Source organism: Myotis davidii, unplaced genomic scaffold, assembly GCF_000327345.1.
Source record: "Myotis davidii unplaced genomic scaffold, ASM32734v1 scaffold473, whole genome shotgun sequence".
Lineage (NCBI taxonomy): Eukaryota > Metazoa > Chordata > Mammalia > Chiroptera > Vespertilionidae > Myotis > Myotis davidii.
The window spans coordinates 2,823,930-2,842,659 of NW_006284843.1; positions in this window are offsets into that span (position 1 = coordinate 2,823,930).

Here is an 18,730-nt window from a genome sequence, read left to right on the forward strand (position 1 = left end):
TGATCAGGGGGAGATGGGGGGCTCCTGTCCAAGCCTGACACCTCTGGCGGAGTCGTCAGGCCTGGGCAAGGGGCCGATCCTGAGATTGGAGGGTGATGGGGGTCAACGCCTGAGGGCTCCCAGTATGTGAGAGGGGGCAGGCTGGGCTGAGGGACACTCTCCCCCCACCCAGTGCACGAATTTCGTGCACGGGGCCCCTAGTATAATATAATATAACATAATATAATAATAATTATATGATTATATTACAAACCATTCCACATGTTAGTGGCTTAATACAGTAACCACTTATTTTGCTTAAAATGTTGTATGTAACTTTAGTGACTGAAATACTTTAGAAGTTTTAAAGGAAGTTTATGGTTCTTACAGCTGTACCCTTGCCTGACAATTTCTCCTTAGACTACATTTTCTTTGAAAATCATTTTTAAAGCAAGGAGAATTAATTGAAAGCCACTTAGTTATATTTCCTGACCCAGCAGGTCCTGTCTATCCTGTGTTCCCTCTAAATTCTACTAACACATTAAATGGTTCTCTGTTTAGCTCAACTCTGTTATAATACCGTATTATATATGGTTAGTAGTATCTAGCAGTTGTTTTCAACATCTCTTCTGACCAGATCCAAAAAGTCTTAGGTACTTTTTTGAGAGTCTAAAATACCACAGATGATAGTTTTTGCCAACTGTTTACCATTTTTCTAGCTTTCAGTGATAATTTCATCACCCTTATTTAGCCTTCACTAACAGTTTTCTCACTGTTCCCAAACTGCATTAACAATTTCCTGCCTGCCACATGGTCCCAAAGCCAAAGTCACATGTTTTATGTTCAGGTTACAGCAGTGCCTGAGTTGTGGCACTACTTTCTACATCAGTTAGCTGTTTTCTGCATAATTCACCACATCAGCTTTTAGTACCAGGGAAAGCAAACATGTATGAACTCATAATCCTCTGGGTCATCAGTTTGGCTTGGACTCAGCTAGGTGGTCTTCTGCTGCTATTGGATGTGATTTTTCATGCATCTGCAGTAAATGTTGGTCATTTGAAAAGCGTGCTTTGCAGGGCTGTCAGCTTGAGCAGTGGGGCTGACTGGACCATATGTCTCTCAATGTGTAACAGGCTATCCCAGAAGCAACAATGATAGTAAATAGGAAGCACTTTTCGAGTTTCTGCTTCTTTTTCATGTTTCATATTGACCTTTTATTCAAAAGGCCAAAATAAATTATATGGTCAAACCCTGATTTGGCTTAGGAAGGGATTATCCAAGATAATGGTCACAAGGAGGCATAAACATATCACAGTCATCCAGAGAGTATTTTTAAAACTACTTTATTGAGGTATGATTAATATGTAAAAATATGTACATATTTAATCTATACAACTCTACAACTTTGCAGATAAGTATACACCATGAAACATTGCCACTGTCAAAGCCGTAAACATATCCATCACCTCCCAAAGTTTCCTTCTGCTTGCTTTATTATTATTATCATTATCAGTGTGCGTGTGTGTGTGTGTGTTAAGAATACTTAACATAAGATCTACCCTTTTGGAAAATTGTAAGTATACAATACAGCATTGTTAGTTATAAGGATTATGCTATAGAGTAAATCTCCAGAATTTATTTATCTTGTACAATGGAAACTTAGACTCTGTAACTACCACCTCCCATTTTCCTTTGCCCATAAACAAACTAAATGTCCATCAATAGATAAAGAAATTATAGTGTATACATACAATCAAATATTACTCAGCATTTAAAAAGAAGGAAATTTTGTCCTTTGTAATTTGGATAGACTGGAGGGCATTATGATAATGAAATTATCCAGACACAGAAATACAACACTATATGATCTCACTTATATAGAGAATATAAAACAATAGTCCAACTGATACAACCACAAGGTTAAAAGCATGTGGGGTGGAGGGGGTCAATGGTGAAAAAAAAAAAAAGAGACCTCTGTAATACTTTCAACAATAAAGATAAATTAAAAAATAAATAAATAAAATAGGTTCTTATTTGTAAGAATAAAAGTTATTAGGCATTAGATTAGTTTTTTAGTGGTAAAAATAATTCTTTATAAATACTGCACTAAATATTTTGGTTCAATAAATTATAATATAAAATTATAGGATATTTAAAAATTGAAATATGAATTATAAATGACATCATGCACAATCAAGTTGTGTCATGATCATGTAAAATGAAAACTCCAGGCATGTGATCTCTAAGTGTAATTTTGAAAAGAGATTTGTATCAGGATTCACTAGCTCATTCCCTGAATTTTGGCCCCAGTCCTAAACCCATTGTACATTGTAGTGGTAGCCTCTGTTATAAGACTGAATTAGGGTTCCCTGCTGTTATTTATGCTAGAAAGAGAAGCCAAGAAAACAGCCTTATACACGTCAGTACTCAGGAGCCCTCCTCTATTTCACTTTTGTGTGTGTGTTCTTTTTAAAATTCTTATTACTCCGAAATGAAACTTAGTTGGAATTCTCCTTATTCTCTTTTTATCTTTTAACTCTTTCAGATTTACATGACAGAGATTTTTTCCAATGAAGAGGCAATGTGTTTTTTGAAATTGCTTTTCTTCCGCTAATGTTGAAGATTCAAAGAGGCTTATTTGACAGCCAGACCAGATATCAAAACTCGAACAAAAGTAGACCCCTAACCACCAAATTATACTCTAATTTGTGAACAATCTGTTATCTATGGGGAAAATAATAATTTTAGGCCCCATTCAAATATAAAAGCCTAATATCCAGCAAGATAAGAATATTCAAAGCCTTAATTTCTGCTTCATTGATTTTTAGTAAAACAAAACAAACCCAACAAAGCATAAAAATAAAATAGATTTTAATAAAAGAAACCATTTTGACCACCACATCAAATTCTAATGAATCTTTCCCCAAGGATTTGGGGATTTAATGGGGAGAAAGAAAGGGAGTTTCTACTCCTTTTTCATGATTGGGGAGGAGAGGGGGAAAGAGAGAAGAGGGAGGGAGGGAAAGAAAGAGAGAATCCTCCAACTAACATTCTTGATCAAGAAGGAAAGATACACAGAAAAATCCCTTCAGCAGGTTGCAGTGCTAGGAAGAGTAATGGTGAACCACACACATCATCTAACTCAAATTTAACTCAGTTGCTTAGCTTTGTGGCATAAATATTAGTTGTTAAAAAATCAGGTTTTTTTAATGATAGTCATTACCATTAGAAACCTTTTAATTTAGTTATTAATTTCACAGTTTTTGCTTGAGACTGTTTCACAAAACTAATAAAGGGGGAACAAAGTCATGTTTGCTCATTTGTTTTTGAGTAGAGTGATTACCAAATTAAAATTCATAGATTTATATACTATTTGGTGTGGGAAAAGATGGAGACTAGTATTATGGTAAATTCTCAAATGTATCTAAATTCTATAACTATTACTTTAGCAACAGATAAATGTCAAAGCTCTCTTAATCCTTTTCTTATAATTGAAATGGAAAAAACATCTTAAATCTTTTCCAAAATTAGGTTACTGTTCTACATTTCTTTGACACAGATGAAGTATTAAGATTGAATGAAGTGACATTCTTATTTATTAATACAGATATGAATTTTGTAACTAACTGATTTATTATTGTAAATTAAATTTATTACTTTAAAAATGCAGGTTCTGACTGCATAATAATGGCATTTATAATAACAGTACAATAGTGAAATGATCATATCTATAATAATAAAAGCATAATATGCTAATTAGACCAGACAGCTGAACGACCTTCCTGACATCCTTCTGGACAACCTTCCAGATGAAGCCAGGGCTGCGAGGGAAGCCTGGGTCCCGGGTGCCAGAGGGAAGTCTGTGCCGGCAGCCAGGGGAAGGAGGGCCTACTCTGGCACGAATTTTGTGCATTAGGCTTCTAGTAATTACATAATCAAAGATGCAAATAAAATAAATATAATTCTAAATATATATTGACTGCCCTACTTAATTAGAAGATGATTGTAGTATATAGATCAAGTTATCCATATCTTTTTTAAAAATGTATTTTATTGATTTCAGAGAGGAAGGGAGAGATAGAAACATCAATGATGAGAGAGAATCATTGATTAGCTGCCTCTTGCACACCCCACACTGGGGATCAAGCCCGCAACCTGGGCACATGCCCTAAATGGGAATTGAACCATGACCTCCTGGTTCAAAGGTTGATGTTCAACCACTGAGCCACGCCAGCTGGGCAATCCATATCTTTAGGTAACAGATACACTGGATGGCAGCTAAACGATCTAGGTCAGAATTCTTTAATGATTCCTAGAAAGCATGATATAATGTGGCAAAAACCAAGGTGACTATTTAGTCAACTTTCAATCTGATGCTTAAATAATGAAATGCTGGTTTGTAAAATAACAATAAACAATAGCAAAAGATAAATATCAGCCCTAACCGGTTTGGCTCAGTGGATAAAGCATCAGCCTGCAGAATGACAGGTCCCGGGTTCAATTCCAGTCAAGGGCACGTACCTTGGTTACAGGCACATCCCTAGTAGGAGGTGTGCAAGAGGCAGCTGATCGATGTTTCTCTCTCATCGATGTGTCTAGCTCTCTATCCCTCTCTATTCCTCTCTGTAAAAAATCAATAAAATAATAAAAAAGATAAATATCATTCTCCAGAAAATAGGCATGATGCCAATGTATGTCAGTATAGTTTCAGTAAGATGTATTCATATATCATTTTTTATGTTCTGATACATTACATAATTATTGAAAGTTTCTATTTTATTTTGATTACATTACTACATACTCAAATATTCATACACTTTTTACTTAAACATTTATATTTAAATTTCATATTCTTTTTCTTCAACTGTTTTCTATTTTAAAAATTAGCTTTAACAGCACTATCCATTTACCCAGATTCATTCTGCCATAGATACTTTTGACAGTGCTTTGTACCTTTATTTATTTCTTCAGTTGAGAAATCTGTATGTTTTGTATATTGTATTAATACCCTCCTCAACTGCCTTGAGTGTTGTCTCTCTTTACTTGGAATTTAAACTCATTCAGATTAAACATGATTGGTCATTTATAACCTCATATGTTATTATAATTCATCACATAACTTCAGATTAGAGCACTAAATTTGTCATACTCAACTGTTGCACCTGAACTGAGATAAACCATGACTAATATATTAGAGGTATGATGTATGTTATCACTTTTATTTTTTTATTATTATTATTTAAAGTATTACATATGTCTCCTTTTTCCCATATTGACCTCTCCCTGGGCACCCCCAACCCCAGCATGTGCCCTCACCCCACTAGTGTCTGTGTCCATTGGTTATGCTTATATGCATTCATTCAAAACCTTGGTTGATCTCTTACCCCCCCCCTCCCCTGCCTTCCCTCTGAAGTTTAATGGTGAGATGATATTTATCTTTGATTTTAATATATATTATGTTTTAAATGCTCACATACTTTTTGAGCCTTTGTAACCCACTGCCTATTATTTACTAGTTAATACAAGCAAATAACAAATACACAAATTGGTTGCAAAGAACTAAAAGCATAAGTAACTCAAAAAAAGTCAATCATGCCCTGGCTGGTTTGGCTCAGTGGATAGAGTGTTGGCCTTTGGACTGAAGGGTCCCAGGTTCAATTCCAGTCAAGGGCATGTACCTCAGTTGCAGGCTCCTTCCTGGCCCAGGTCCTGGTCAGGGCTTGTGCAGGAGGCAACCAATTAATGTGTTTCTCTCACATGGATGTTTCTCTCTGTCTTTCCCTCTCTCTTCCACTCTACCTAAAAATCAATGGAAAAATATCCTCAGATGAGGATTAACAAACAAACAAAAAGCCAATCATGTTTATTTTCACCACTTATGTTTCTATCTTGTGTTTTTATGGGTATATGGACATTAGTGTTTATGTTTATAATTTTTATAAAACATTAATATATCTTAGTCTTATTTTAAAACATCCAGGTAGTTCTCTGTGGGCATGTTGATATTTAATCAATCAGCTTCTCATGGCATTGCACATAGATCTCCTTGCCTTCCAAAACTTCACACCTAAACAGATTTTCCAGGTGTAAACTTGGTGCCTCATAGTCATGCACTTAACCATTTGTCAATTCCTCAAATAACAGGAAACACAATCAGGTATAATTGGAGGATATAGCACCACTGCAAATTCATTGCTAACTACCAAGTTACTTTGAGTCACTCAAGACTGGGGTATTCAACAGACTTCCTATAGTTAACAGAAACTGGTATATTTTAAATCATTTGATTGAAAGAAAAATGATTAATGAGCAGCTGATGCAGTGATCTCCTATTAGGATTAATAAATGTGAATCCACCACATCTAAGGAGGCACTGATCATAACTTGTCACCTTATGAACATACTAGAGGCCAGGTGCATGGATTCATGCACCAGTGGTGTCCCTCAGCCTGGCTTGCGCCCTCTCGCAATCCGGGACCCCTCAGGGGATGTTGGAGAGACAGTTTTGGCCCGATCCCTGCAGGCCAGGTCAAGGGACACCACAGGTGCACGAATTCATGCACTGGGTCTCTAGTATGCATATAAGATCTTTGGTTAATCTCTTTCCACCCTCCCCCCCCCCTTCCCTCTGAGATTCATCAGTCTGTTCCATGTTTCCATGCCTGTGCTTTGAACGTCTACCCCCTGGTAGACGTCCAGTGCACATCATAGCTACCAGTCAAATGGTCAAATGGTCAAGCGGTCACTTAGACTTTTTATATATAGATTTATGCCCACTCCTGATTCACTGCATTTTTTATGGAAATTTAAATCTTTCCCAATGGTAGAATGACTCCAGTAATGATTATGAAAATGCAAACAGATTTTTATTGCCATCAAATGCTGAAGGTTCAGGTGTGCTTCAAAGGGTGCTGAGGGACTGCAAAAATGATCATTGAGCCACACTGGCTGGGCCAATTTCACATTATTTTGTGCAGCATAGATATATTGAATCCCTGCCAATGCTTTTAAAGTCATTTCATGTTAAATGTATGCTTGGGTTATTGACAGAAGAAAAATTCAATATAGAGTAAATTTTTTAAAGGCTAAAAAAATCAGTATTTTTATCTTTTTAACTATCATCACATTAAAACGCTCTTGTGCAAAAGTAATAATTTCACTGTGTTATCAAATAAAAGCAGCCAGTTATTCAATTTGGGCCTGAATGAATGTAAGGGGTAAGTGCTCTACATAAACTGGGTTCTTCCTCTCATCTATTCCCATCACCGCCTACATGATCCAGCCACATTTGTTCCCTGAACTTTCCTGAGTTTTTCTTGCATGTTTCATTTTTCATGTATTCAGAGCATAATAAAGATTTATTTGTGCAAGGCAAAGTGCTAAGTGCTGAGGATGCCAAAGTGATAAAGCCAAAAGCAGATTCATCCTCACTGAGCTTAAAAGCTAGTGGAAATATTTTCATATATTTGCACATTTTTCCTGTTCCTGGATTATCTTCCTCTCCCCTTTTCTGCCTGATAAACTCATATTCATATTTAGAGATCCAAGTCAAGAATACTTTTTATATAGTCTTTTTTATATTTTTTTCTAATATTTTATTTTAATAAAATCTTCTCTCCTAGATATCATTAACTTTTGTGTATGCTTCAGTTGTAGTTGTGTGTGTGTGTGTTTCTTATCGCATTATAGAGAAAATATTTGTTTACATTCACCCTCTATCTGGACCAGACTATAGTCACCCAAAAACAAGAACTGTGCCTTAATTATTATTGGCTTTTTATATAGTTAGTAGTTAGGAGGTCCTTGTTTTGTTGGATGAATAAATGAATGACTGAATGATTTCTTTAATTTTCTTTCCTAGTGAATACCAGGCATTTGTTCTGAACTTGAACACACCAGTAGGTCACTATTTAATGCTCTTGATATGGTCAGAATATTTCCAATTAATTAAAAAAATGAAAAACAGCCCTGGCTGGTTTGGCTCAGTGGATAGAGCGTCAGCCTGCGGACGCAAGGGTCCTAGGTCCGATTCCGGTCAAGAGCATGTACCTTGGTTGCTGGCACATCCCCAGTGGGGAGTGTGCAGGAGGCAGCTGATCGATGTTTCTCTCTCATCAATGTTTCTAACTCTCTATCCTTCTCCCTTCCTCTCTGTAAAAAATCAATAAAATATATTTTTAAAAAATGAAAAACAAGATAGATTTTATTAAGATTTGATTAGATGACAACTGTATTAGTTATCTATTGCTAGAAATCAAATTACCACCAACTTTGCAGTTTAATACAACATACCTTTATTATGTCAGGTTTCATGGTTTAGGAGTCCAGGTATAAAGCAGCTCCTAAGTTTAGGGTCTCACAGGGATGCCATCAAGATACTATATTGCCTGTGTTCTGGAGCTCAGGTTCCTCTTCCAAGCTCACGTAGTTGCTTCTAGAGTTCAATACCATTTGAGTGTAGAATATAAATCTCCATTTTTTTGCTGGCTATCATTCAGTGCCACATTTTAGTCCCAGATTCTAGGAGCAATCCTTTGCTGCCAGGAGCAATGCTGTGGCCCTCTCAGTGGCCCTCTTAGTAGCTTAGCGCTTCAATGCCACAGGAAAATTCACTTCACTGTGCTAAGAGGGAGTCTTATAGAATGTAAGGTATCCAATAACCTTTGTCATATTCTATTAGGAGGGAATTATTCTAGGGCATGATTCATTGAAGCTCACCTTAAGGTGTGTCCACTACAAAAAAAAAAGTAAAAGTAAAAACCACCACACATAAAAGTAATATAAAGTTTAGGAAAATAACCAATATGACAAATATTCAAAGTATACAGCTTCATCTCACTATCACCAATTTAATAAAGAAATATCAACCAAATCAATTACTGTCTTCTAAGTTGATATATTTTCTTCATTTTAATCATAGTGTAATACACAATGCTAAGTGAAAGGAGAGTAACAAGATGGGCCCTTCCATATACTTCTTTAAACATCCCTTCTATATGGAAAGCAGAGGTTTAAAAAATATATATCTCAGAGTCAGTACCTATCTACACCCTTGCCAGGTTGGAACAATCATTGCAATGTATCCATAAGTAGGAAGAGCATGTAGGGTCTGTAAATTGGTTTTAAAATCTGCTAAGCTATTTGAACAGTCTGCAAGGCTACTGTTAGTAATATTTATCAAAAGGGAACTTTGTCTTTAAGAAATAGGTTAGTGCTTTTCCTGAAATTGTAAATTTTCCTGATATTGTACAGAATCTGAGCTCCACTTTTGCTAGCCACCATGAGCTAGAGTGAAATATTACAGTTCCAGTCATGTCAGCTACACAGGACCTTGGTACATTCAAGGCACCTTGGGTTTGAACCTCAAAGGCTATACCACCAAGTAAGAGAGGAATAGAATTAGACCAACTGTAGCAGTAACTGTAAATCATTCAACACCCTCATCAAAAGAACCACCAAATCTTGAGGATTCCATTTGCCACGCATTTCTGAAATCCTTCCATTATTTCCTACACACTACCAGGTTCTCATCACATTAATTCTGGGTTACTGAAGCTGGCATATGTTGGTCTGGCCTCCAATTTTATTCACTTCCAGAATGCCAGCAGAATGACCTTTATAAAGAGAAAATCCTCTGCCTTTTCATCTTTTGGTGTCCTCCTGACTGACCTCAGCACACAATCTGAAATCCTTCATGTGCCTGTAATAATCTAGTACTTAAAATAATTCTTTTTATGAAGTTTAAGTGGGTGACATTGGTTAACAAAACCATATAGGTTTCAAGTGTATAACCCAACAAACATTGTCTGTATACTGCATCATGTGCCCACTGCCCAAAGGAAAACCCCTTTCCATTCATCCTCCCTTTGCCCTCTTCCACCTTCCCCGCCCCCCCATGCCTATGTGTGTGTGTGTGTGTGTGTGTGTGTGTGTGTGTGTGTGTATACTCTTTTTTGCTTAATCCCTTTACCTTTTTTTCACCCACACCACCAATCTTTCTCTCCTATGAAAGCTGTCAGTTTGTTCTGTGGTGTGTATCTATGCTTCTGTTTCTATTTTGTGAAATTATTTTGTTAATTAAATACCACATATAAGTGAGATTGTATGGTATTTGTCTTTCTCTGACTGGGTTATTTCACTTAGCATAATGCTCTCCAGGTCCATCAATATTGTTGCAGAAGGAAAGATTTCCTTCTTTTTTATGGCTGAGTAGTATTCCATTGTATAAATGCACCACAGCATTTTCCATCAGCCTAAAAATCTGTTAGGACTCCCTCTGTCCAAATCATGACATTTAACCCATCTGTGATTCATGGCCTCTACCTAGCATCAGATCTTCTCTTGCTTTATAACTTTTTTATGATTAGTGACATTGAGCATCTTTTTATATGTCTACTTGCCATCTGTACGTCCTCCTTGGACAAGTGTCTGTTTAGATCATTTGCTCATTTTTAGTTGGATTGTTTGTTTTCTTGGTGTTGATTTGTATACATTCCCTCTATATTTTGGATACTAACTCCTTATCAGATATATCATTGGTAAATATGTTCTCTCCTTCAGTAGGTTATATTTTTATTTTGCTAAAGGTTTATTTTGCTGTGCAAAAGCTTTTTAGTTTGATATAGTTACATTTATGTAGTTTATCCTTTGTTTTCCTCACCTGAGGAGATATATTGGCAAAAATATTGCTACAATGAAATGTCTGAGGTTTTACTGCCTATGTTTTGTTCTAGAATTTCTATGGTTTGGTGTCTAACATTGAAGACTTTAATCCATTTTTACTTTATTCTATGTATGGTGAAAGAAGAGGTTCTGGTTTCATTTTTTGCACATTATCTGTCCAATTTTCCCAGAATCATTTATTAATAGACTATCTTTACCCCATTGTATGTTTTTGCCTCCTTTGTCAAATATTAGTTGACAATAAAGGTGTGGGTTTATTTCTGGGTTCACTATTCTATTCCATTAATCTATATGTTGGTTTTTATGCCAGTACCTTGCTGTTTTGATTACTGTAGCCTTGTTGTATAGTTTGATATCAGGTAGTGTGATACCTCCAACTTTAAAATTATTCTTCACTTAATATCCTACTAGTCTCCTCCCTTTCTCCATTTTCTTTTGTATCCCTTAACTTCTGGAATCATTTGTTGTTCTTGAAATGGAAAATGCTTTTTATTTATTTATTTATTTATTTATTTATATTTTTTTGCTAATATATTTTATTGATTTTTTACAGAGAGGAAGGGAGAGAGATAGAGAGTTAGAAACATCGATGAGAGAGAAACATCGATCAGCTGCCTCCTGCACACTCTCTACTGGGGTTGTGCCCGCAACCAAGGTACATGCCCTTGATTGGAATCTAACCTGGGACCCTTGAGTCCGCAGGCTGACGCTCTATCCACTGAGCCAAACCAGTTCGGGCTGGAAAATGCTTTTTAGCTAGTAGGCCTTTTGACCTACTCTGCCATCCATTTTCTCTACTCTTTACCTGGTTATCTCCTGCTCTTCCTTCTGATTTAGCTTTCTCATGACTTCCAAAAAGTCTCCCCTAACCATCCTCAACTGTGTCACATTGTATGTGCCCATCGCCATTGCCGAGATGCATTATAAGTGTCAGTTTGTTTATCTGTCCTGAGAGCTCTGTGTGGCCCAGTTCTGTTTTCCTGACTTTGTTTCTACAGTCCAGCATTCAGCACTTAGCATATTTTTAACAAATATGGGGCAAGTGATTAAAGGCTCTAAATATTCAGATGTCATCCCTGAATTCTTAACAGTCCAAGGATCACTCTGTAGTTGTTCATAAAATAATAAGTGATACTAGACCTCAAAGCACAGAGCAGTTGTCTCCTCCTAAGCAGCTCACTGGATACTTACACTGACAGATTTAAAATGGGCACTAAAACTTCTAGATCAGCCTCCGCTGCAGGGAAGGAAAAGGAAAACCTGAGGCATAACTCAGCTAAGACTATAGCTCAGTCTAGCACAGATGGCCTGTGGAGGGCACACCTCTATGTGCTCCTGCTTCTAGTTCTTTCTACTCATAAAATGATTGACCTATCTTAAAGCCTATATCCCCAGGGGAGGCCCTGGAAGGATTCATGTGTTTACTTTTGCAAAGTTTGTATTGGTATTTCTTGAATAAAGACAATCTATAGATACAAAGCATTTTGTTTATACAGATGCCCTACCACAGTCCAGCCTACCTATATGATTCTGTGCTACCAAACAGCTGCTGGCGCCCACTACGAACATCTGGTTTCATTTCATGTTGGCATGGGCTTCATTAGCAATAAAACAGCTAATGACTTTTAGATGGCCTCGTGATTACAGCTTTCATTGGTACCCCAGGTAATTGAGTTAATAAATTTAATTGCCAACACTGACACTTCCCACCCATGCCTCCTCTCTAATTTCTTCTCCAGTTCCTGAGAGAGAGAGAAAGGGTGGGGGGAGGAAAGGAGGGAAGGAAGGAAGGAAGGGAAAGGAAGGGAAAGGAAGGGAAAGGAAGGGAAGGAAGGAAGGAAGGAAGGAAGGAAGCAAAATCAGTTTTTCCCAGTAGCAAGGAAGAAAGAAATGAAGGGGAAGGGAAGGAAAGGAGGAAGGAAGGAAGGAAGGAAGGAAGGAAGGAAGGAAGGAAGGAAGGAAGGAAGGAAGGAAGAAAAGGCAGAGAAACCATTAGAGTATGCATCTAATCGTACAGGTGACCTCACAAAACACTTCTGAATGACTTCAAAACGTCACTGAGACCATCCCAGTTTGTTTATAGCAGCATGTGGCGCCATGACTCACATTTACTACCTTTTTCCTTTCAAGCTAATTTATAGAACTGTCCACACCTTATGGAGCAATACACAGAGTCTATAGTGTATTGCCACAAGAATTTCCACGGGAATATTTATAGTTGCATAGGAGAGCATGGACACAGATTTCTGAATTTCTCAACTAGTAATTCATATACTCGATTGTAAATCATGTGGAAATATTACATATTGCATAATAAAACAACATGAGAGAAAAGGCTATTGAAAACTGAAATCTTCTCTTAAGAGACATTTTTAAGATCTTGTGGGAAAAATAACAGTCCCTGGATTGCAAAATGTATTTTTCTCTGGAAGACAGTCTCCTGTGTGGCTCTGGGTTTGTTTGTTACTCTTAGAAACTTCCCACTATTATCATTGACTAATGCCATATACTCAGATCTCTCTTATCCTTCCAGATTAAATTATCTACCCCTTGTAAAACAAAAGACATTGCCCTCCTCTTTGCTTAATTAAAAGAGGCTGAGGGACATATCAGATAATTCAGGTCTTCAGCCTAACACTATGATCTATGTCACCCAACTATAGTAACCACATTGCTTTCATGCCTGACTCCAGCTCAATGACCCTGACATTTTTTCTTACAAAAACCTGTTGCCTGATTCATGACTCATTAATCTGTGTAGTGGTATTCTTAGTTTCCAAAATATTAAACCAGAGTTGGAAATCTTATCCAGCAGGTGCTAGTTACTATTTAGTCATTTCCCTACCCTAAGTACTTGACAAACGTTACATTGAATCCTCACGTCTTGTAAAGCAGTAGTTGTCACCCAGGATAATTTCTCCCCCAGGGAACATTCTCAATATCTGAAGATATTTTTGGTTGTCACAACCAGGGAGGTACTACTGGAATCTAGTAGGGGAGACGCTCGGATGCTGCTAAGCATCCTGCAATGCATAGGACAGCCCCCATCATGACGACTTATTCAGCCTAATAAGCCAATAGTGCAAAGGCTAAGAAACCCTATTATAAGGTATTGTTCCCATTGTAAGGAAAAGAAGTAGAAACTCAGAAAGGTACAAGAGCCTGCTGAGCATCACTCAGATTACTAAAGGTGGAACATGAGTTCAAATCTAAGTTTATCTAATTCCAAAGCTCAGTCTATTTCTACAGAACAATCTTGCTTCCAGGGGCTTCTGGAAATCAGGAGGGTACATGGAAATGTTTGACAGGAGGTGCTTTAACTGCTAAGCAACCAAAACCATGTTATGTCATGAGGACATTTTTCCTAATGGTCATTATAAATATTGCCTCCCTGTGATCATTGCAGAAGTCTGCCACAACCTGCAGTGAAGGTGGATGTGTGATCCTGGCTATAAAACTCCACTTGGGGATGTCATGGTAGCACATCTATGAAATATAGATGTGTCAACAGAAGTTATGGTAGATAGATCAAAAAGGACTGTGTGCAAAGCAATTTTACTAGTATGTTATGAAAATAGCAAGAAATTATAAAAACAAATGTCAATTACTGCTGAGAAAGTGATGCAACAGGGTATAAGCTGCAAGAGCAATAAGAGGCAGGGCATAGCAAGAGCCAGATGATGACAAGGGCATGGCATTTCCAGAGAACTTTCCAGGTTTCTTACAGGAAATCATGGTGATGCGTGAAGTTGTCCTTATTATCAAGGGCTTCCCAGTAAATTAAAAGTTCATATATTTTATTATTTCTTATTGCTTTTTGCCATTCTTGGGGAAAAAGAGTGTATTGCAAAATCTAATTTTGGAAGTAAAAGTTAACAGATTAGCTGTTTAAATTCAAATATTTGATTTACAAATGTGATCTTTTCTCTTTTCAGCTACACCCAGAGGTTTTCAATTAATAACAAATATTTTATGTTTTCTTTTTAAAAAAATATGTTTTATAGATTTTTTACAGAGAGGAAGGGAGAGGGATAGAGAGTTAGAAACATCGATGAGAGAGAAACATCGATCAGCTGACTCCTGCACACCTCCCACTGGAGGTGTACCCGCAACCAAGGTACATGCTCTTGACCGGAATCAAACCCCAGGACCCTTCAGTCTGCAGGTCAATGCTCTATCCATTGAGCCAAACCGGTCAGGGCATCACTCATTTTTTCTTCATGTATTTTACAAACAGGAAGGCCGTTGCTGTATATTTGAGAAGTCCACTGGCAGCTGATATCTGGGTTTTCATTTATATTTCACTTAATCCATTTGACTTTTAAATCTTTTTTTTTCTGATAAACTTTACCCGAGGAACCCGGAGTCATCGGTTCTGGGGAATGGCGAGGTCCAAGTAGGCCAGTGGAGAATTTGAACAGTAGCCTTTCCGGCTGCCCCTCCTGGCAGGGAGAGGGATAGAGAGTTAGAAACATCGATGAGAGAGAAACATCGATCAGCTGACTCCTGCACACCTCCCACTGGAGGTGTACCCGCAACCAAGGTACATGCTCTTGACCGGAATCAAACCCCAGGACCCTTCAGTCTGCAGGTCAATGCTCTATCCATTGAGCCAAACCGGTCAGGGCATCATGTTTTCTTTAACTGATTTGCATAATGTATTTATAGCAAACAATACAAGTTTTCTAAGATCCTTAAGCTAGTCACTTTTTTCCCATTCCTTGCATTCTACAGTCAGTTAGTGTACCTAAAGTTATTTTGTTTTTCTTGTATTGTTTTCCTTTAGAATTAAGATATCTAACCTCTGGTAATTTGCTTGGTTTGGGAAGTTGGGAGCGGGGGTGTGTGGAGGACAAGATGAAATCAGTCCAGAAAGGTATCTGGTTTGAAAACAGGAAGAGAGAGAAAGCAAAGCACACTCCAATCAAAGACCGAGGGTAAGCCAGAGCTGTGAAGCAAGGTGAGGACTAGGAATCCATCAGATAAAGACACTGAATCTGAGATGGAGCCTGAGAACCAAAATGCACAAATTGAGGTGACTTTTGTAATAGAGGAATCTTCAGAAGGGGAGCAGGTATGGGCCAGTAAGTGTGGCTAGGACTGGGGGAATCTTAAAATGCCTGAGCGGGGAGAACCTCGGAGTGCCTTTATTCTAAATGTAAAAAGCGACCCAGGGTTCTCCCATGCCGTGCTACTAACCACTAGACAGGGTAATGCTTGAACCCAGATCTCCTCCTGCGTGGTCTAGTGTCTTAGATAAAAGAGGAAAGATGCTGTGAAAGGTTCAAGCCTCCTAAGCCACCCACCAGGAGACCTGTTCCATATCTGTGTGCATGTCATTGATTTGAGGCTTAATTGAGGTTCTTCTGCACAATCCTTAGTTATCCTCTTGGCTTCCGCATATTATGGTTGTAGTCTCATATCCTCTTCCTGTTCATTTCTGATTTCCTGTCACAGGACACAGGCCTCCACCAGCCGACAGTTGCTCTCTTACTACCTACAGGCAGAAAGCCTTACTATCCTGTGCTGGGAAACTCTGCTGTGTTAATTAATGTTTACGTATTTATGAAATACTTTGATTTCCAACCAAATTTCCCTCATCTTAAAAGCAAATTAGTGCTCACTTTTTACTGATACTATTATTTACAGTCATTAAAGATGGTCTTTGGTCTTGTACCAACTCTTCAGGTCTCAAAGCCTCTTGGGGTGTCTGTACTATCACTAGATATTTTTATCACCATGAAATTATAAGGAAATCCATATGCTGTAAATACAAAACAGGTATGTTTTCCCCTCATAACCATAATTAAAGTTTATCTGAAGGAGATACACAAACAAACATCCATTCCATTTCTGCCAATAGCAACCAGAATTTAGTTGGCTGCTCTCACATACCCAGGAAGCTTGCTGGTTGACAATAACCTAAAGGAAACAAAAAATGTCACAAAATTTAACTAGTCTATCTCTATATTATTCCAAAATATTACATTTTAGACAATGTAAGAAGCAGCTGATTTAAGTTCCAGGAACAATAAAATCAATCTATATTTGTATATGTGTATGTATATCTCTCTCTTTCCCCCTCTCACTCTCTGTATGCATGTATATATTAGTATATATGGCAGAGTATGGATGATTGGATGGTAGTTGGGGGGAGTAAATAATTCCATTGGTCTAACATATATATCCACCAATCTACCTCTAATCTTTAGCATATGACAGAATCAAGAATTAGAAAAAAAATGTGGAGTTTCAAGTTATTTTAAATAATGAAAACATATTTCAAAATATATGTCCTATCTGAAAATTGAATATATAAAATAGACAAAAGCATAGAGTAATTTCTAACTTCTACCCTATCGTGAATTTTGAGGAATTCTCTGGAGCTATGTGGAAATATCTCAAGTGTACATGGCAAGCCACTGGTGGGGTGGGAAAAGCAGGTGCCTAAGTAAGACTTACCTAGGGATGAGTCCAAGTTATTAGCTATGTGACTTTGAGGACGTTGTCTCTATTGGGGACTCAGCTATGAGCCACACCTTATGTTACTACTTACACTAAGCTTTTGTTGAGACAGATTTCCCCTGCTAAATTTCCCAGTGTCTATAGGTCTCATTTCTTTGAATTTTCAAAACTCATGCATGGAAAAATGGAGAGTTAGGTAGATAGAGATCTTCAGGACTAATCCTCTGATTTAGGGTGAGTTAGAGAACAACTATAGCCCAGAGGACAGTTGTTCAGGCACAACTTATTTTGCCATTTCTATTCCAGGGCATGGTTCTTAGCAAACACAAGAATCCACTCACTCACTCTTGCTTGAAAACCCTTCAGACATTTGTCATTGATGGTGATATCAATATCACCCAGTATAAAAGCTGTCAATCTGATGAAAACAGGAAGAAGCCAAAGCACCCCAAATATGAATAGTCAAAGATTTGGCAGCAAGGAGTTTAGACTGTGGATTTTGCCATTCTCTCTAAGTGCGACATTAACAGAAATTATGCTAACAATGTCTCTTCCGTTTGGCTGAGAAGACAATTATTTTCAGGTATCTTCCAGTAACAGCTTCCTATAGGTGACTAAAACAAAACAAAACAACTTGCTTTTGATTGAAAATGTACCTGTTCACTCCAAAAGCATTGCAAGCTCCAAAGAGAGAGGAGGAGGAGGAGTACAGCTTCACTTTAATCTGCTCCTCATTTGAGTCATTGAGGTAGGAGAAAATTTGTATTTCTATTCAGAGAAAAATAAATCTCTCTTTGGAAAGAGCAGGAGCTGTTATTTGTGGGCGAGTCAGAAAAATCCCTCTCACTAGTTGTATCTCACAAGGCACCTCAGCGCCTTTTGGTGAGAGGGCATGCTGTTGATGATTATAGGTCTTCTTTTCTTCCTTTTATTTATTTATTTATTTTGGCGGGAGGGTAAGTGTCTACAATACTTAATGGGCTCACGGAGAAAGCGGTATGGACTTCATGGAAGCCTCTAGTGTAGGATATTGAGATTAGCTGTGTATTAAAATACAGAGCCTTTGACTGTCTATTTAAAAAATCAGTTCTGTGCAGATATAATACTAAGAATTAATAATGTTTACTCTTCTTCTGTTATTCAGAACCAGACCTCAATCACGTGTGTGTGTGTGTGTGTGTGTGTGTGTGTGTGAATGCATAGAGATATAAATGCACATTTGGATTGCTTTGGCACTTTTTTGGCTCTTTTTCCTGTTTTATTATGTATATATATTTACTTATGTGTGTGTGTGTGTGTGTATGTATATATATATATTTCTTTAAGTTCTATTTTCTTTGTCCTGTAGAAAGACAATTTCTATCATCACTGGCAACACTTAACTATACCCATTCTATGCTAAAATAGAATTTTTCTCCACACACAAAATATAAGGAGACACAAAAAACTCAATTTTATTTAAACCGAAATATACTTTAAGACCTTGAGTTTAACCTTAGTATTGGCACATGCAGCTGAAAATGCACCCATGTGACAAAGTAAAATATGTCAAGAGTTAAAGAGTGGATCATCCTTTTGATGTACTTTGCCTGTTAGGTATAAA